Here is a 20,552-nt window from a genome sequence, read left to right as displayed (position 1 = left end):
CAGACCCTGCCAGGCAGTTTACAGTAAAGGTGGATGCTTCAAACTTTGCACCAGGGGTAGTCCTTTCCCAACCAGCTGCTCCCAATGATCATATTCGCTCGTATACTTTTTACATGTGAAAACTCACTCCCACTGAGATAAACTATGACATCATGGACAAAGAATTGCTGGTCTTTGAAAAATGGCACCATGTTCTGAAGGATGCTAGGTTCTCAGTTTAAGTCCTGACAGTCCTTAAAAATTTTCAATACCTAAAAATGGCCAGGCACCTGAACCAGCAGCAGGCATGCTGGTGTCTCTTTGCACAGTTTGAGTTTGTGGTCACCCACTGGCTGGGGATAAAGAACAGGAAGGCAGATGCATTGTCATGGAAGGATCAGTACTACAAACCCAGTGAAAAGTCTACGTCCAAGATTTTTAAACCCTCAAACTTAATTTCTGGCACCATAGTCTCTGACCTATTATCCTCCATCTGCTCTCAGTTACCAAGTGACCCATTTACCATCCAAACTGTCAAGCCTTAGACCATAACCAGGACCAGACCTTCACAGGTTTCACATTCCAGGATGGGATCCTATACTACGAGAGACATATCTATGTGCCCAAAGGGGCCACTTGGCTTAGAGTCCAAAAATTCTGCCATGACACTCTGCTAGCTGGCCACTTCAGCCATTCCAAGACCCGAGACCTGGTTTCCAGGAAATTTTGGAGATCAGAGGTATTGCATCCTATGTAGAATCTTGTGACCATGGTGCCTGGATCAAGAACCCCTCATCAAGACTGCTGGGTCTCCTCCAGCCCTTACCTACTCCACCACGGCCTAGGGCCATTGTTTTCATGCACTTTATTGTGGAACTATCACCTTCCCAAGGCCACACTACCTTCTAGTGGTGGTTGACCACTTAACCAAGGTGGCGTATTTTGTTCCACATTGTGTGCGTCTCTCTGCTCAGGAGATACTCACAAACAGATAGGCTAACATATTTCATATTCACAGCTTACTTATGGGCATGGTGTTTGATCAAGAATCCCAGTTTATTTCCTGCTTCTGGCAAGAATTTCTACACTTCCTGAGTATCAAGACCTAACCTTAACAGCCTATCATCCCAGCATCAATGGGCAGGCAGAGCATGGTCATTCAGGTCCTTGAACAGTACCTACATTTCTTCCTAAACTATCCTCAGGATGATTGGCTGTCCCTAATCCCTCATGCAGAGTTTGCATATAACAATGTTATGCATGCCTCCACCAAGCAGACTTCCTTCTTTGCTAACTGTGGTTTCCATCTTTGTGCTCATCCAGAAATCCCCTCTAAATCATCGATGGTCACTTTTACCAAACTCAAAACCCACATCCAGCAGGTACATCAAGAACTCCAGAGGCAGTTAGGCGTTGCCAAAGCTATCTGCAAATATTATGCCAACCGGGCCTGCCAGCCAACACCTGGCTTTGGGGTAGGGGACAAGGTCTGTTTGTCCACCTGGAATCTTCGATCAACTCGCCCCTCTGCAAAGCTGGACTGTAAGTACTTGGGGACTTTCCAGATCATGAAATAGATTAATCTGGTTACTTGTAAATCACAGCTATCAGATTGCCTCAAGATTCACCCCATCTTCCATATCTCCCTTCTAAAACCATTAGTCAAAAATCCCTTCCCACTCTGGACTGCTCCCCCTCCTCTGCCTACAACTGCTCAGGGCCAAGAAGAATACGTGGTTTGGCAGATTTTAGACTCTCACTGGCTTTGAGGAAAACTACAATATCGGATTGACTGGGATTGGTATGGCTCAGATGAATGTTCATGGGAACTGCAGAACAGTTCTCTGGATCTCTTGCATACCTTGCACCACACTTACTCTTGGAAGCCAGGTCCTGAGGCCTCTAGATGGTGCCCTCAAAGTGGGAGTACTGTCAGGAATCAGGGCTTGCAGCAGAGCTAGTCTCCAGGCAGCCTCATCAGCTGGCCTGCAGCAAGCTACCCAGTTGACCACGCAACCTGATTGACTGCAGAGGCCAGCAGACTGGTTCTTATCCAGAAGCGGCAGCAGCTTGCTGACTTCTCAATGCTCATACCCACCACTGTGCCTGCTCCATTATGACCTGGTTCCTGCTTCTCCTGGTTTGTGCTCAATCTTGCTCTGTCCTGCCCCTGCCTTGAACCCTCCTTGCCTGATACCCTACTTGCTCCAGTTCCTGACCTCCAGTTTAACCTTTGGCTCTGGCTCCTGATTACAGACTCTGGCTCGACCTTCAGCTCTGATATCTGGTTTCTGTCTTCTGGTTTGACCCTTGGCTTTGGCTCCTGACTATGGCTCTGACCTCATCCACTAGGCTAGACCGCCTGCTCTGACCATTAGGCGAGACTGCCCTCATCCCAGTTGTCTGACAGTTTGTCCAGCTTTAACTGTCACTCAGGAGTTTGAGTTGAGGGCTGATCCTACTCCCTGACCTCAGGGCAGGTTCATAGCTGTGTAAAGTGGCCTCAGGCACAGGTCTTGCAATCAGATGGCAGTCTGAAACTCACCCTTTGGGATGGGCAAGGTTAGGTTAGTTTTCATGCTGTTGCTTAGGCAGCGTAGAAGCCAACAAATGCATTAGGTGCCTCCATAATGTTCTGTCCTGATGTGTTATGGGGTATGATGCCTGTGTGGGATGGGTGTCTGATGTCATCCAGCCATCGTGGATGGCAAAGGATGGCCTCTGAAATGTGAAGACTACCTCTGCTTGATTCAACTGATAGTTCCATTGTCTCCCAGCTTGCTGGGAGAGCTGTGGAGACATTCCTTAGGGGTAGGAGGTTGGAATGTCTCACTGAGGATGCTAACCATTCAGTGGTTGATATTGACTTGGTCTGAAGGGACTTCTGTCCAGAGCTCCTTAGTTGGAAAGATGCCTGTGATAGGGACACCGGATGTTTATTGACCTAGAAACTGAGAGACCAGGACTGGGACTTGAACCTGGATCTCCTGCATGCTACACTACCAGCAGAGCACAGGTTAGGCTATAATATTTAAGGCTATAATATTTATTTAAGTATATATTTGGGCTATAATATTTAATATAAAAAAGGTGGAATATTTAGTATCATGTCTAGAATGTGTTGGTGATTTTGGGTCCCATTTCTAGTGAATAAGCACCTGCATCATGAAAGCCACCATCCTACTTAGCACTAATTGACCACCCTGTGGGCAACCTTATATGAGAAGACAAAGACTGAACACAGACCTAGCCTTAAAGATGGTTCCTCTAGGCAGGGATGAGGCATTTTGTGACAATGGGAACCTTGCAGTGCTGTACCCGTTCTGTGGAAATACTGAGGACTTTGGGGCCAAATTCAATCTGGTGTAAGCAGTTGCAACTCCATTTCATTTAATGCAGTTTCACTTGCTTAGACCAGGTCTGAATTTGACTCTTAACAATACATATGACCAGTATGGCATCCTGGCAGCTTTCACCAGAATTACAGTTATTAATTAAAAAGCCAAATGAGTGGCATATCTTTGATTTTATGAAATGACCTTTATTCTAATTTTTGATTATGTTGATTTTATTCTGACTAGATTGTGTGTTTGTGTACTAGATTGTATGTAAAAATATAGGAAGAGCGGATGTTTATAGTAGATGAGTCTTAGGAAAAAATGATATTGTTGGCTAATCAATCTACTGGCCTTTCAAACACTTTGTACTGATTTATTGTAGCACATGTTCTAACTCTCCCATTGGCTGATTTCAACAACTTGTGTAATGGAAAAGAATGATTTTTTACAAGAGGACTCTGGGAACTTTTTGAATATTATAGCACTCTTTGGATCAATACATATCCCAGAAATTCCTTGCATAAGTGACCTAAAATCAGGCGATCAAACCTCTTCTCCCCTCTCCTTCCCTAGAGAGATGTCTGTAATTAGATAAAATGAGGACAGAATATGCATAAGTATCTGTTATGCTGGGATTCCTGCCCAGAAAGGAAACTAACGTCCTGATCTGGTCATAATTTTTTGCACCCTTTAATATTATTGACAGGGTTATGGTTTGACAATGATGGGAGTTCAGAAGCAGATTTTCTATTAAAGAGCAGCTGCGGGCTCATGGTAACCTTTCTAAATTGACTGTTTTACAAAACTATTTGAATTACGCATCCTATATCTTCTGTGCTGCTTTTCCCTCATCATTTGTTGCTAAGGTCCTTTTATTTGTAAGGAATGGCCTGATTCTTCACTGCCCAGCATTTTGTGCAATCAATTTACACATATGCAAAGTTAATGCGAATCACTAGCAGGCTGATTTGGTAGCATTTTACACCCACTTTGCAGAGGTATAAATGACTACACAAGGCATAAGGCGGTATCGAATCAAGCCCAGAATTTTTATTTTTGTGCATTTCATTTGGTGCCCGCTGCCTGTTCCTAGCCTAAAATCTTCCCCCTCTATCTGTGAAATGTAATTGGTTGCTATGGTGGGGACTATTATGATGTGTCAAATGTGGGACATGTGCACTTTGCTTCACAGTATACTCCGTTTAGTTAGAATATGTTTAACTGGGACTGTCTCCCAGAGAACTGATGTAAGGGCAAAATCTTTAATGAGTGCCACTTAATGGGGATGGTAAGTAATTCTGTTTGCAGGGTTGCCTTTAGGTGAGTTAGTGAAGATGAGGCCTTTGGTGTGTCATTCTTATGCTCGTTCTATTTGCTCTTCTCCTGAGCTATGATATGTGCAGAAATGGGATGAATTGCTTTACCTGCTGTGTGTTTGCCCCTTGCTCTCCAGCCACACATGCTGGGCTGCCATGCCATGTGCCCGCCATTTGTCCCAGCCCCGGCACCGGAAGGTAACAGTTTCAATCCCTGTCCCAGTGCACAGAGTCTCCTCCTATTTCCATGGGGCTTTGCAATAACCTGATGGACTTAGCAGTTCTGTAACAATAGCATTGCAATTAAATTGTTGTCTGCTACTGGGGCACACCTGTTAATGGGGACGATGGCCATTCCCTCCTCCCCTTCCAGCACTTCCTGACTGATGGGATTCTGCTGTGTGGTTGCCACTGCAAGTTTCTAACAAGAAGAACACTGGGTGGTTTGAGGCTAAATTCCCATCCCCTTAATCATGTTGAGTAGCCTCACTGAAGTCAATGGCAGGTTTCAGAGTAGCAGCCGTGTTGACTACTAGTAACCTAAGGTGCTGATATACAGAATAAAGGGATGGGAATCTGACTCTTAGAATCTGTCATTGCAGACTCCTGGATGTTTCTTTAACAACGGTACAAGATCAGTGTTTTTCTTTTTTTGTGTGTCCATTTGGTAGGTTGAATATTGAATAAAACCCCAAGGTTTTACTTTTTCAGCTTCTTTTGCATTTTTATCTTTGTCTCATGACTTAGCAACAATGAAATGCAAACTGTTAGCACTCATGGATCCTTCAGCCGTCTTCAGGAAACACAGTCACCAGTATAACCACTGAAGAAAGGTTTCTTGGAGCAGGATGGGAATCTGCATACTAGTTAGTCTCCTTTCCCTGCCTTGCTTCAGAATTCTGAAGGTAAGAGTCATAATTTTGTAAAGATAGGGTTAAAGTCAGTAAAAGGTTAGGTCTCCTCCTTTCTGTACATTCCCAAAGAAGGTAACAACCAAATATTTCCATTGCTTTAGCTGTGTATATAAACCAGGGAGCCTAAAGGCCACTCGACTGTGGCTATGTTTAAGTGTGAATTATTATTTTTGTGATTATGTTCCATCTGGAATCTTTATGAGATGAGGGTTTTTTTGCACATGCTGCAATGCACAGAGAAGGAGATTTAGGTTGATTATTTCTTTTCCATTGTCACATAACAGTGGAAGCTTGTGTGTCTGGATTGAAATGACTTTTTTCTGTATACTGAATATAGAGAAACCATAATAAAATTTACCACATTTGAAGGATGCCAATCAACAGTAGAATAGCACATACAGGTTTAGTTTTTCCAGTTTATTTTAGTAATATTAAAGATTATTGTCAATGTAGAATCTTATTTACGTTGGTCAACAGAAGTCAATGGAGTTATGTCAGTGTATGTGTAAGTGAGAGAAGAATCAAGTCCAGGTTATCTCAGAACAATCTTGCTGCTAGAGACATTTACATGAAAACAAGAGGGTTTTTGACTCCTTTCCCATGTGAAGAGTCATCAAAATTCCCTATTTGTGGTGGGAAAGTCTGATCAATAGCAGCCACCTGTGAGATCCCAAACAGATTTAACATGGGAGTGGATGGCCTCTTGGGAATAGAGAGGGATCTGAACAAAAATATTAGCTCCCAGTATCTCTTGTTAACTTTGAAGAGTAAAGCTGGATCTGAAGTTTATGACTCTCTCCTGTCTTTACAATGGGCTGGATCCAAACACCCACAAGCTCTTGGGGATTTCAGATCTGAATTAATCTCTACTTGTTTTCATGTAAATACCTCTACCAGTGAGAAGCGAGGGAAGGGATAAAGCAGAAAATATAACACATTGGCAGAATTGTTTTTCAGTACCATATTTTAAAAAGTTTTTCCATAAGGCGTCATCAGCTCTTTAAAATCACTGGACTAAAGTTGTCAATGAGCCCGAAAGGTTAAATGCTCTTAAATATGTTGGGCTGGGTTTTTGTTCAACTTTTCTTTCTCACAACTGTGTCTGGTAGAATTCCAATAATGAAAACACTAGCAGAGGGGAAAAAATGAACTCTCTTTCAGCAAGTGGTGATGGTGACATTCTAATCAGATCATAACAAGAATGTTAGCAACGGTTTAGGTTTGGCATTAAACACACATACAGTGTTTGTTCTTTTATAGTTTCTGTATTACACAGTAAAAATAGCACAGTCATGAAACCCATTTGTCACCATTGTGCCAACTTCATTCAGCTGACTTGCTGCTGCTTTGAAGTTTTGAAGCAAAGTGTTTCATCCATGTGTTAATGCCAACTATACAATTTATTCCCCCTTCTTTCTTGGCCCCTGAAACCAATGCATAGTAATTATCTCTAGGTTTGGTGACACCTACAGAATGGCCCCTGCATCAAATAAGCCATGATTACACCAGATGTTTCCATACTTTGAGCCAATAAGAAACAATATGGACCACTGGGGACCTTCTCAGATTGCTGCAAGGAAAGTGCCTTTTGATCTCTTAGTATGTTCCCCTCCAAAAATTCATTACAGCTGCTTCTTTGCTTGACAGAGCCATTCCAAGAATGTACTGGTTGGAAAGTTTCCTCTTCCCTGTGACGGATTTGGAGTGCCTCTGTAATAATTTTTGAATAGTATGTGTTCTATATGTTTGTCAGATGGTTCTAAGGGATGTTTACTATATGAATATGTTGGTTTAGTTTAATAAGGCTGTTGGAAATAACAAGTAGGATGGCAAAAACAAGGACTCGATATAAAGCATCCCTCAGACAAACACTTGGGGTTTTTTACAAGGCAGTGTGAGGGCAAGGGGCTTGGAGGGGACTGGCTCAACCTCCCATCAAACTGGTTTTGGACTAGCAGGGTCAAAAAAGTCCAGGGAGGGAGAACAAAGATCTATGGATAAAAAAGGGACTCTTCCCCTCTCTGGGACACTGGATGTCTGAAGCAACTAGGTCTGCCACGTCACCAGCACAGCCTGTGTGTAGAGCTCTCATTGTTTTAAAAATCCTTTCTCTTATATTATGTTTTGTTCCTACTTTTAAGATAGAACAATATCTTTTTTTAAGAAGTCTGCTTTGGGTCACTGTATTCACTGGTCACAGCTGCCAAAAGGGAAGAACTTCAGGTGCCTAAATCCAGTTGGACCTGCGGGGTAAGAATAGTTGATGCACGGTGTACTGTACCCCGGGCTAAGAGTGGAAGAATCACAGATTCTACTCTGTGAGGGGTGATGGCACAAGGAGGTGCACACGGAGAGACCAGAGAGAGGGTCAGAGATGCAGCAGCTCTGATCTGTGACATTTCCAATCAGCGTAACATGCAGTGGTCTTTCTCTCTGACAAACCCACTCTCGTGCTCAGTAGTTGTTTCTTTTTGGAAGTATGTTTGCTAAAACAAATACAGTTAACCTTGTTATCACGGACTTTGCTATCCTGGAACCCCATTTGTTGTGAAGTTGAATGAAAGTTCTTATTTATGTCAGCGTATTGCAATGTGCCAACTGAAGTCCAGACTACGGTGAACTTTCACTGTGACTGAAGTTGTTCTGAGGATGAGAAAAGTGCCTTCATGTTAAGAGAGTGCCCACACTAACTGAGGGAACCATTGTTGGAACAGTGAATGTGGGAAATGGTCGTTTGTCTTGCCTAGTCTCACAATAGTTGGTAGTGCATCCATCTAGTAAGACTTTTTAATCTTTTTACACAGAATCATTTTGACATGTCCACACACACCATTACCAACCTCTGTGGTTGTGCCAGTGCCTTGTGAGACTGCAGAGGCACCGATCTCATAGATCCTAGCATTGTGGCTGCAAGAAGGGGCCTTTAGTAGTTTAAAAACACAAGATTCTTAAATGCAGGATGGAGTTAAGATCACTGGCTAAATCAGGACAAAGGCAACGCTTGTGCCTTCCTGTCAACACTGGGGAGAGGACACTGTAGATTGTACCAGTTCACCCAGAGTTTATACCAGGCATTGCAACAAACGGAGGCAACCAATGCATATTACATACCTGATTTGGCTGTTGTACAGAGCTGCAGGCAGTATCGTCCAGGCTGGGCGTGAAAACACTTGCATTCTGTTCCTGGCTGTGCTGCTAGCTAGCCAAGTCACAACCTTTCTGTGCCTCAGTAACTGCATTCCAAAATGATACAATAATCCATATCCATGTCTGTAAAAGTGGCAAAGAGTCCTGTGGCACCTTATAGATTAATAGATGTATTGGAGCATGAGCTTTCATGGGTGAATACCCACTTCATCGGATGCATGCAATACGTCTGTTAATCTATAAAGTGCCACAGGACTCTTTGCTGCTTTTACAGATCCAGACTAACACAGGTACCCCTCTGATACCTGATCCCATGTTTGTAAAGCACTTTGAGATCAATGGATGAAATGTACTCTGTAAGTGCTAAATAGTGGTAGTGTTGTCTGGGCGTGCAAGGTACTGCAGCAGCTCGGAGTGTTCTATATAATGGTGTTGCAACACTGTTTCACTTGGTGTAGACTGAGATGAAGAAGATTTTGCTGTAGTCAGTGTTTATGGATAGGACTGTCATTCCAGTAGAGTAGAGAATAAAATCTGAGTTCACATTCCTGTTAGATAAATAAATTTGCATTAATTATCACAACCCCCTGTTTAGATGGTTTCTTGGAGAATCTCGACTAGGAGTTTTAATCATAGGGAAAGTTGAAATGATCTGATTTGACTAGAGGAAGCAGTACACTTGGCTTCCTAGACACAGCTTCTTTGCATTCCTGTACCCTCAAGAATCAGTATATGAGGGATGAGTTTTTAGTAATGTCTCAGACTTGCTCTAATCAGTGACCCTTGCTCCTCCATTCAGCTAACTCTCTGCTTATGTGACACTTTTAAAACATGTTTTTTCTAAAATTATTATTTATAAATAAGGGTGGCTGTTGGCACTTTCACATCAAATGGCTATTCTGTCTTGGTGCTGTGTGGTAGGGAACTGGAAACAGAGGAGAATCCTGATGGGGAAACTGGGACATGTCAGGGCCTCAAAATGAAATACACCAAAGGCAACAGGATTTGGATGAGCATTTTGCATAAGCACTGGACCATTCAAAATCTCAGGGATACACTGAAAGATTCTTGATGTCTGATTGTTTGGTCCCAAGTAACTGGTAGCTCTTTAAATCAAGTCTCATTAGTGAGGTGTGAAACGGAGCTCAAATATTCACACAGTGCTCTCTAACTCCCAAAGTGCTTTCCCAACCTTCACTGTACTCATAACATTTTGATGGATTATCTGGGGCAGCCTCATCCTTGGAACAACCAAAGAGTTGCAGGGGATACTGAGGGGGCGGTGGCTTGAACCTACCTGATTTCAGGGCTTCAGGGGACTAGTCAGCCCTGGCTCAGGTTAGGATGCAACTCAGGTCTGCTCTAACTGCCAAGTGTTCTTATGGGCCTGGTGTAGCTGAGGAATAACCAGGGCATGGGGATGTCCTAGCCACAACTCCTCCCTTCTGCTCTGCACATGCCCCATTCCATCCGTAGGACAGACCTTTGTGCTTGGGGACTCTGTTGGGGGTGACAACTCAGAGCTGGCTGTGCTCTGTGGCTCCTGCTTTGGGCCTCCTGAAATCTATGCAGCTGGTTTGTGGCCTCTTTGCACTAGTGTAACTGGTGTTAGTGGGCACATGGCAGCTACAGACCCTGCACGCCCTTGGTCAAGAATCTGGAGCTGATATTCCCAGGGCACTAAATGCATTGGCATAACAAATCCAAAATGTGCTGCAGGATCTGAACCTTTTAGGACACTAGGTATATATGAACAGACCTTTTAACAGGCAGGAGTAAGCTTGGAAGATCCACTTCTATTTGTGCACTTGTGAAATCTTAGAAATCCTGTTTGGGGGAGATGACTAGAAAGTAAACACAAGTTTGGGGACAGAGCCGGGTGGGCATAGATGGCTTCCTCCAATGCCATGTCTAAGGAGGTGTTGTAGTAGTGCTGGGAGTGCACTTGCCTCAATGCTATTACAAGTCGAGAAGAGGAGGAGAGAGCCCATTTGTGTGGATTTGGTTAGAGCTCAGAAGGTGAGATGAAGCGGAACTGCAAACAGGGATAATTCTTGAGGTTTTGATCCCTCCGGGGCCCAGGATAAATTTGCATTTGTGTTTAAAATGAAATATTTGGTGGTGCCTGGCACCTAATGAGATCCTTGCTGCAGCAAAGGATTTTGTGGCACCTATTAACCTAACTTCAGTCTTGCACAGGTAAAATAGGGTCTGTTGAGTCAGTGGGAGGGAAGGATCAGAGAGCCAGTCTGTAGAGCAAATGCTTCTTTCAGAGATAAATACAGAAAAGGAAATGCTATTACTAATTTAGAGCAGTACATGTTTCCAGAACACACTGGTAGGTCCAGAGTGCCACCACACCTGGCCTCTGGGGACATCTGAGGAGTGAAACAGGCAGAGGGCTCTTGCCATAAAAGAGGGAACTGCCAAGATATAATACTGAAATGCCTATGAAAACTGTCAGGTTAAAGCTAGGGATGATTTCTCCAAGGAAATGCTTTGCTGTGTACTCCGGGGGGAGCTCCACACCCTGGACTCAAATAATAACCTGTCCTGAATTAAAACAACAATCCCCGAAAGTGTGACTTACACATTTCTCCTTGTGCCTGGAATTTATTGCTGTGTATACAGCAATCAAAATGGGTGCTACCTACAATGATTTCTTGATTGGAAGGAGAAAAATGGTTGGGGTGACCACTCTTTTTCCCTATCTCATAGTGGCTTTTCTTCAAATATTTAAGTTCTGAGGTGAGGCTGGTGTGTTCTCTCTCTTTGTACATAGTGTAGTAGGGGTCCCTAAACATGGCTTAGCAAACAGTTATTCTACACTATGCAAATAGTAATCCTGTACAAAGGGCATTCACCCCAGCCTACGCTTACAATTATAGCTCAGAGAGGTCTGCTCTGTTTCAGACTATCCTTGTTCTGCTAACTGAATAGTTCTGATTTTCTTTGTGGCCATTGTACAGTTCCACTATCTGCCCAGTAACCAAAGGCATCCAATTGCAAAATAGAATAGCTCAAAACAACAGACTGCTTAAAGGTGCCTGCTGACTTGTTCCACCTTTTGGAACCGAGCATCTGTAATGCTCATGAAAGTCAGTGGACAAAATCCTGAGGCCCTTACTTATAATTTTTTTTTACAATAAAGTTTGCCTGAGTAAGGACTAAGTAAAACACTTGGGATTTGTCCCTCTGGGAGTTAAATGTGTTCAGCACCTATTAGTGAGCTTATAATCAACAAGCCAGCCTACGTCAGTGTTGACTTCTAAGAAGAGCCCTTTCCTGCAGCAGAGTCCTCCTTCTAAAGGGGTTGTAAGCAGGGCTTGAAAAAATCCACTGTCTCTTTCACCCTGGTGAGCAAGGTGCCTTCCCACACCAGTGATTCTGTAAAAACTGATGACAATGCTATTTCTTTGTAAAGGAATGTTTCTGGCTGTGAGATTCTGTTTCTTTAAATCTGTAGGAGGAAGCTAGAAGGGAGCAAAATCTTCAATAAAGCAGAGACAAGTAGGCTTGCCAGGTGTCCAGTTTTTGACCGGAAAGTCCGCTTGTGAAGGGACCCTGGCGGCTCCAGTCAGCACAGCTGATTGGGCTGTTGAAAGTCTGGTCTGTGGTGCAGCTGCCGGCTCTGGCTCCTGGAAGCGGCCGGCATGTACCTCAGGCTCCTAGGCGCAGGGGTAGCCAGGGGGCTCCATGCACTGCCCCTGCCCTTGGCCCAGGCGCTGCCCTGAGCGCCAGCTCCACACCTCCCATTGGTCGGGAACCATAGCCAATGGGAGCTGTGGGGCAGTGCTTGAGGGTGGAGACAGCATGCAGAACCCCCTGGCCACCCCTGAGCTGGAGGGACATTCCAGCTGCTTCCAGGAGCCACCTGAGATAAGCGCTGCCTGGAGCCTGCACTCTGCACGCCCTCCTGTGCCCCAACCCCCTGCCCCAGCCCTGAGCCCCATTCCACACTCCCAACCCCTTGGCTGAGCCCCCTCTTGTACCCTAAATCTGGCCCCACCCCAGAGTCCCTATCCCCAGCCAGAACCCTCACCCCCTCCCACACTACAATACCCTGCCCCAACCTGGAGCCCCCTCCCACACTCCGAACCCCTCTGCCCCACCCCCCAGCCTGGAGTCCCCTCTTGTACCCCAAACCCCTCATCTCTGGCCCCACCCCAGAGCATGCACCCCCAGCCGGAGCCTCACCCCCCCTGCATCCCAACCCCCTGCCCCAGCCCCATGAAAATGAGCGAGTAATGAAGGGAGCGGGAGGTGGGGTCTTGGGGAAGGGCCGGAGCCTTGGGAAGGAGTGGGCAGGGCAAGGGTGCTTGGTTTTCTGCAGTCAGAAAGTTGTCAACCCTTGAGACAAGTAGTAGAGATGCAGCCTCTCACAGCACCCAGTGGACTTAAGAGTGGGAGAGGGGATGAGAGAGAACAAGAGAGCTCTCCTTACATTTTTAGAAGTTAGATGGTAGGGTTTGCCAGCTAGCTGGCAGATGATATACATGATCAGTTCCCGAGCAGAGTCCAAGCACCCTGGTAGGAATCCCAGAATTTTTCTCTTTCCCAGCAGCTGAGGGTGTGGGATAGCTTCTCACCTGGATGTTGATCCCAATCTTTTATATTGGTCTTTGGTTAGTAGAGGGCTAGTAAGTATTTCAAGCCCTCTGGTATGTGTGAGCGGATATGTGAAGGTTGGTGAATGGGTTTGAGAAAGAGTGAGAGACCAATGGGAATCATGGGATGAGCTATAAAAGAAAAGTATGGTATTGAGAGAGGGAAAGATGAGAGCTTTTTGGAGAGACAAGTGATGAAGAAAGGAGCTAGAACTTGTCAAGGGGTAGGGAACACAAAGTAGGAAAAGAAAGAGAGAAAAGGATAAGTGGAAAGATACTGAATCAAGGTTGGAAAAGATATATTATGAGCTATGATAGGAAAGGAAATGTGAAATAAAAGATGATGTAACAAAAGTGAGATGATGTAAAAAAAGTGAGAATTGGAGCTAGCTACATTTTTAAAACTGTATGAAATAGAAAATTGCTTATCAATATTTGTATTATGGTAGCTCCTAGAGGCCCCAACTCATACTAGACATTGTACAAACAAACATATAGTAAAGGAGAGTCCCTGCCCCAAAGAATTTATGATTGCTACTATGTTATAATTTTAAAAAATGTACGACTATTGCTATAAATTGCTTGTAGCATGGCTTTGGGGGGATGTGACAGCACAGATACTTATTGCTCTGGCTAGTAGGCTTAGTCTTTGGGCTAGTATATAGGAATTGCCCTGTCAGATCAGACCTGTGGACCATTTAGTCCAATATCCTGCCTCCAAGAAAGATAGGTACTAGGTAAATTTTTCAAGGTTTGCTTTCTGGGGCCACTGTTGTCCCTGGAAGACTGGTCATCATGGCTCAACTATAAAGGGCAGGGAAGTAGCATATGCTATCTGCTCAGATGATGTGTGCCTCCAATGGATCCCTCAAAATCTGTACAGGAATCTGTAGGCCCTGGATGTTGTGCCCCCTCATTTGCTACCACTGGATTTCGGAGAAAATGCTATGAGGGGGACCTGTGAGATTTCTCCCCTGAGCCCTCCCAGTGCAGTTTCTTGTTGGAGCAGGTCAACTAATTTGGCTCTTTGTGACCACTTTTTTCCCCCTATCACTACTAATTTTTTCCTAGAAATCTTCTGAGTGGATTGATTTAAGTCAAAATTATTTTAATCACCTATTTTAATCATTTAAATCAGCAAGCAGGAAATCTTGATTTAAATCATTGATTTTAATCATGTTTTGCATTTGTACTTCAGTTATTTTGCTAAAAAAAGTTGACTCTCATTGGTTGGTAACTATTAAAATATGTTGATTTGCCTCTAAATATAGGCTTTTCACTCAGTTTGGTGCTTCTTTTTGCTAACCAGGAGGATACGTTATATCTATACACATCTATTTGAGCAATTATATAACTTAACTTACATTTATTCAGATTCTTATTTTACATTTTTTATTATGTTAGAAAATGGTGAATGATACATTTCTTATTTACTAGATTAATTTTTTACTTGTGACTTGTGTCAAGCTCAATTTGGATGGAAATTCAAATTTGATTAAAGTGCACAAAAACAGCATTTTACTTTTTGTATTAAATAAAGCTACCCTGAATGTGCTGCATACAAAAGAAAAATGATTATCAAAACATGTTTTGCAGTTCAATCTAACTCAATTGTTTAATAAATTAACTATCTCTGATCACCCTGTCCTTCAGGATTTTAGGAGTAGTAGATCTCATCCTCTCACACCTAGTTTTTATTTATGTATTTGAAAAGGAAAACAAGCTTTCCTACTTTTTCAGCTCCCAGTTGGTTTCTTAACTTTATTCAGCTAGTTCAGTTCAATAACTAGTTCATTCAAACTAAAATGAAAATATTCTCTCTTCTCTTTCAGAAGAGGCTACTGCTGTCAAAAGCTGGTTTGCCACTTTTAACAAACTCTGGTTCGAGGCGCTTAGCCAGTGAGACGCACCAATTCAGTAGTTTGACTTTATTTAAAACTTGGTAGTAAACATATTATTTTAAAATTTAATTTAAATGATTTGAATGGATTATAGGTTTCAGAGTAGCAGCTATGTTAATCTGTAGCCACAAAAAGAAAAGGAGTACTTTTGTTAGAGACTAACAAATTTATTTGAGCATAAGCTTTCGTAAGCTACATTTCACTTCATCGGATGCATGCAATAGATGAAGTGAATGGATTATAGTAAGTTTAGGCCTTAACATGTATTGTCAGCTTCAAATTTAATTTTTAAATACATTTATTTTTTAAAAAACAAACCTTTATTTAATTTAAATTAAAATATTTGATTAAATAAATAAAAATCCAGTTCTTTATTTTATTTTTAAAAAATCATCAACTGCTATCCACCCTAATTCCTCCTAAAGTTCTTGCAATCCCTGCATGATCTTAAAACACTAAGTCATAACTGCTTAACAATAGTTACCAGAAATGTATGGCTTAGCCAAATACAACAAGAGCTGATTCCCAGTACTTTGTGCATCTCTGTACAATAGTAATTCAAACTGTTACTTAGTTTATCCACACTACCATTTTTTGGTCTAAATAGACCTATACCAATAATCAGGATTTAGAAGGATGGGATGGGTTTGAGGGGAAGGTCTTACATGGAGGATCAGGACATGATTATCCATTACCTTCCCTGGTGATGATATGTCCACTTGTGCAAAGAGGGTGTAAAAGCCTGTTCTGATCTGGTAGCATTTTGGCTTGGTGTAAATGACAGCACAAGGTGCAAGGAAATAGTGAACTCAGGCGTTATGGTAAATGAATCATAGGTTTAAGAATCAGCTCGTCCTTGCTGCCCCAAATGACTATTTCACCCCTGCTCTCTATTAATTTTACAGCAGGGAGAATAGCAGGTGCAGGTTTTTTCATGTGATAGATTTAAGACAAAGGGATACCAAGCCCCAGCAATGAGTCACAGGAGTACAACAGACTATAGGCAGCATATAGATCAGTTAAGGGGGCGAGACTTCACTGAGGCCCTGACCGGGAAGAAGGTTTTAATAGAAGCTTGGTATTATTTATAACAGATATAACTATGACCTAGGAACATCTCCTAGTTGCTGACCAGGGTCCAAATTGTGCATTGTGTGCAAATCCCCACATAGGAGAATGGATGATCTATGAAGTCCCCATCATAGTTTCCTACAGTTCCTACCTTTGTGGAATTGGGTGATGGTTTTATCATCTCAGTGGCTATTGATGGCAGCAACAGGGGTACAAACCAGTTCTGGGGAGCCATGCTGCCTGGAACGTCCTGCCTCCTCTCTGGCAACATGGCAAAGCAGTGGTGGCAGGGACTCTTCCATCGGCTGCTGCCCTAGAACATCATCCCGAGAAGGACTCCACACTGTGGAGGCAGCCCACAGACAAGTTACTGCAGCTTCAGGCTGCACTAACTTTGCTCCCAGTTCTTCGCAGGGCTGGTAGTCAGGGAGACCGTATTGTCTTCTTTACAGTCTGCCCTTCAATACTACAGAGGGCTCTCTCCAATGTATGTATGGGAACAATGGGAGGAGGTGAAGTTTTATTGAAGATCCTTATATGTACAGTCTGGACTCAGGACTTTGGGACAGCCACAGAACAGGCTTATCCCAGAAATGTTTTCTGATGTTTTACACTGAGCCCATGGCATACTGGAGAGGACTTTAGGTGTTTAGTCAGTGTTGTGTGAATACTCCGACTGTGTAGACATGATCAGGAAAGCTCTAAATTTAAAATCTCCGTGCTTTGAATTAAGGAGCTGTCAGTAATTTATCAGATGACGATTATTTAGCACTTTATATCTTCAGAGCGTTGTACTCTGCAAACAGTAGTAATGAAAATCTCTGTGATATTTTAAAGATGGGGAAATGGGGGCACAAAGGGATGGAGTCACTTGCCCAAGTCCATAGAGAGGTGGAATTAGCATTCAGGAGTTCCTGGCACCTTGTCACATGCCAGATCATGCCTCTCTCTAGAATGCAGCTGTATCTCTGGTTGAATATTATTTTATATATACGTTTCTCCCTCCCCCCGGCCCCAATTCTCCATAGTTGTCAGTCTCCCTGGAGACCCATCTCTACAAGAGCACCACTTGAGAGTTCCTGACTCCTAGGTCTCTGTTTGGACCACTGTAACAGTATCTCCCTGTTACCCAAATTAAATATGGCTTTGTCACACAACATGCAGAGCCCAGGAATTCCAGGAGCTATCAGTCTCCGAATGGAGAGCTAGTTGACCCCCTCCTTTTCTTGTTTCTTTTTTCACAGGGACCATGGGGGTGAGAGGGAAAAGAGAGGCATTTTTCAGCACATTAAAAGTGTTCTATTTCATGCTATTTGGAGGCAGTATTGAAATATACTGCCCCAGCTCCTGAGATTTTCAGCCAATAAATAAAGCAGGAGACTCATCTATTTACCAAAGAACTACAGTATGTGCTAAAATGTAAAGGAAACTGCACAAAATGAAACCCACATCAATGGGATTAGGGTAAAAAGTAAAGTTCTTAATTCTGAATGACTGTCAGGAGTCTCACGTTACATAGTGTAGGCATAGGATTAAAACCCACAAGAATCTTGCTGGAAAACCACATTGATCAACCTGCTCCTTAGGACTAATATTTCCAAGAATCTCCTTCAACTCCCATATTTCTCCCCACCACTGTAAAGACCATGGAATCTGCTTCTTTGTGATGTGCATAAATCCTATTACTATTAAAGGGAGTTAGATCTCCTCTTTCCCCTTCATATCTTCATGGGGAAGAACCCCTCTGCCAACACTGATGGGAGAATAGGTAAAAGGGGTTGAGAAAAGGAATCCACTCTTTTCCTTAATCTGAATGGAGCACAAATATCTACTGTCCACAACCAGGTTCCCTCTAGTAACTATAATATTTACAGTGTGTGAAGTGTAGATTTTCAAGGGCTAAATTCAATCCTAAAATAGATTCTTACTAGCGTAACTGAGGACAGATTTGGCCCCTAGTAGTTGGTTTTGGGAACTTAAGTCCCTTTCTGCCACTCACATACTCTTGTGATGGGCACAATGGAAGCATCTAAATGGAGCAGGATAGAATTTTTGCAGGTCTGAATTTTAGTAGCAGAATAAGATTAACTCCTAACTCTACTACATCAAAATAGAACACACACGTAGGATGTTTAGATCCAGTATGTTTCTTTCCTAGGAGTTTTAGGCTCTGCTCCCATTGAGTTAATTGATTCAGGACTGTATCCTTAGAGAGACTGTATTTGCAGATCCTGTTAGTGAGTGCTTGAGAGGCATCGGGTTTTTGGGGGGCAAGCTCCTGTATTTGCATAATGATACAAAAATGAAAATTTAATCTCTTATCTCCATGTGCTGAGACCTGCATCTGACATAGGAATCCGATTTGTCTGAGGAAAAACTAAACAACACACTATAATGGGGAAGTAAAAAGACAGCACCTAAAAAAGGTAATGCTAGAAAAAAAATAAGAGTTTGATGGCTGAGTTGAATGCATTGTAAATAACAGTGCAATACCAGTGATCACTGCTAGGAACTTTTAATTTGAAAGGGAACCCATGAAGTCCTTATCTTTCTCTCTTTGCACCCCTCCCCCCACCTTACAAACTCCATTGCCTTAATGTTCACACTTCCAATGAAAGCAGGGCTTTTAAACTGAAGCAGCCCTCTAACCCCTTCACATGACACCTGGAAAAGGCAGATAATGTGATACTTTCTGCTTATCATAGGACACCTAGAAACTGTGTAAGAAGATACCTCTCCTTTCCTAGACCATGCCTCTGGAAAGCTAAGCAACCTGGACCCTGCCCTCTCTGAATTCTGAGAATATCATGCAAACTGGAAAGTTGGGGCTCAAATGTAAAGATTTGCCCAAGGGAGACCCCCCTCCCCACCTCTGTCTCTGGTCAGTTTGGCAGGAAAACCCTTTTGACAATTCAGAATGTGCCTCCGCTGGAAATGTTAATGAAAGCTGCAATATGCTGGTGCAGGGCTAGGAAAGAATGTGTGTGGCGGTTAGAATTCTAGCACGGGGAGTCGGGACGTGTAGGTTATATTCCCTGCTCACTAACGAGGCTTGGACAGGTTGCTTAACTGCTCTATGACCCAGTTCCCTCCCTGCCCCCAACAGGGGATAATAAAACTCAGGTACAGTATAGGAGTTTGTAAAGAGCTTTGAAAGTCTCTGTGGCAGGACAAATAATTATCATCGTCTGTGCCGTCTGGAAGGGGCACTATGGCTAGACATTGCATGCACACAAGCACATCTCAGGTAGCCAGGGCATTGTGGCAGCCTCTCTGTCAGTATATTCAAGAAAGAGCTCTGGGATTTGGGAAGGGGAGGAAGTCCCTTGTCAGTAATAAACTTACCTCAGCGGGAGCTAACACCTGCAAAGGTATTGCAATGGGGGTGGGGGAGGAGCTGAAGGAGGAAAGGGAATGCTCTTCCTTATTCCTTTTGCTGGTGCCTAGGTCCTCTGTTTATCTGCAGAATTGGTCTGAGCAGAGGTAGTGTAAGATTCTCCCACCCACCCTGCTCTGGCGGGAGTGAGAGAGAAAGATATTCTCCCCAGCCAGAGGGCTGGATGACAAACTAGATGAACACAGAATTGTTTGTGGTGATATATTCATGGCCCTTAAAGTCCTCAGCTTCTCTGCTGAAACTGCCAGCAAGGAGGCCAATTAATGCCAGTACTAGGGTTTATAGTGATGTAGATGTTTGTCCACGGTAAATGAGACTGAGACCCCCAACTCACTTCTGTGCTGTGTGCATTTCTGATGGCACTGTCTAAATAATAGGTCACTGATCATCAAGAGCTGTATTTAAAAAGAAGAGGATGAGCTTTGGTGTATGCTCCAGGATCCCCATCTATGACATAGCAACATACTACTTCCCTATTGCACAGGGTGTGGATGAAGACCCGTTCATATTTGTATGGTTCTCTGAAGATGAAAGAACGGTGTGAAATGTGCAGATTTTATTAGCTGGCTCTTCTTGCCTGTGTTAGTAAAGAGAAATCCCAAACTGGACTGGAGTGGGGCTCTTTGTTGTCATCAAAATGTATTTATCTTTCAACAAATTATTCACCCCACATGGAAGCTTGCTGGTTTTTTTCCAAGAAAGGTGCCTGCTTTTGCCCAATCTTATGCTTGGTTAAGACACAAGGAAGTCAAGTGCCTACATACAGCTTAATTTACAGACTAGCTGCTGAATATTTGCTCTGTTGGGGAGGCTGAGGGTGGGGAAAAATATGTATAATGAACAATGCCTTCAGGCCTGCCTATTATAGCAGCAATTTGTGAC

General features: G+C 43.2%; 1 protein-coding gene across 3 annotated transcripts in view; it reads left to right on the top strand.

Annotated features, from left to right (window-relative positions):
• The window catches only part of DPF3 (double PHD fingers 3), a 211,444-nt gene that overhangs the window by 13,676 nt on the left and 177,216 nt on the right, over window positions 1–20,552 (top strand). The window contains exon 1 of one of the 3 annotated variants that reach the window (XM_038405250.2): window positions 5,369–5,538. The exons of the other annotated variants lie outside the window; for them this stretch is intronic. The gene's annotated coding sequence lies outside the window, so the exon portion shown is untranslated. Of the gene's footprint in view, window positions 1–5,368; window positions 5,539–20,552 lie in introns of those variants that run through there. 3 annotated transcript variants of the gene reach the window in all.

Source organism: Dermochelys coriacea, chromosome 6, assembly GCF_009764565.3.
Source record: "Dermochelys coriacea isolate rDerCor1 chromosome 6, rDerCor1.pri.v4, whole genome shotgun sequence".
In the NCBI taxonomy this organism is placed as follows: domain Eukaryota; kingdom Metazoa; phylum Chordata; order Testudines; family Dermochelyidae; genus Dermochelys; species Dermochelys coriacea.
This window is presented reverse-complemented; position numbering and strand designations above follow the sequence as displayed.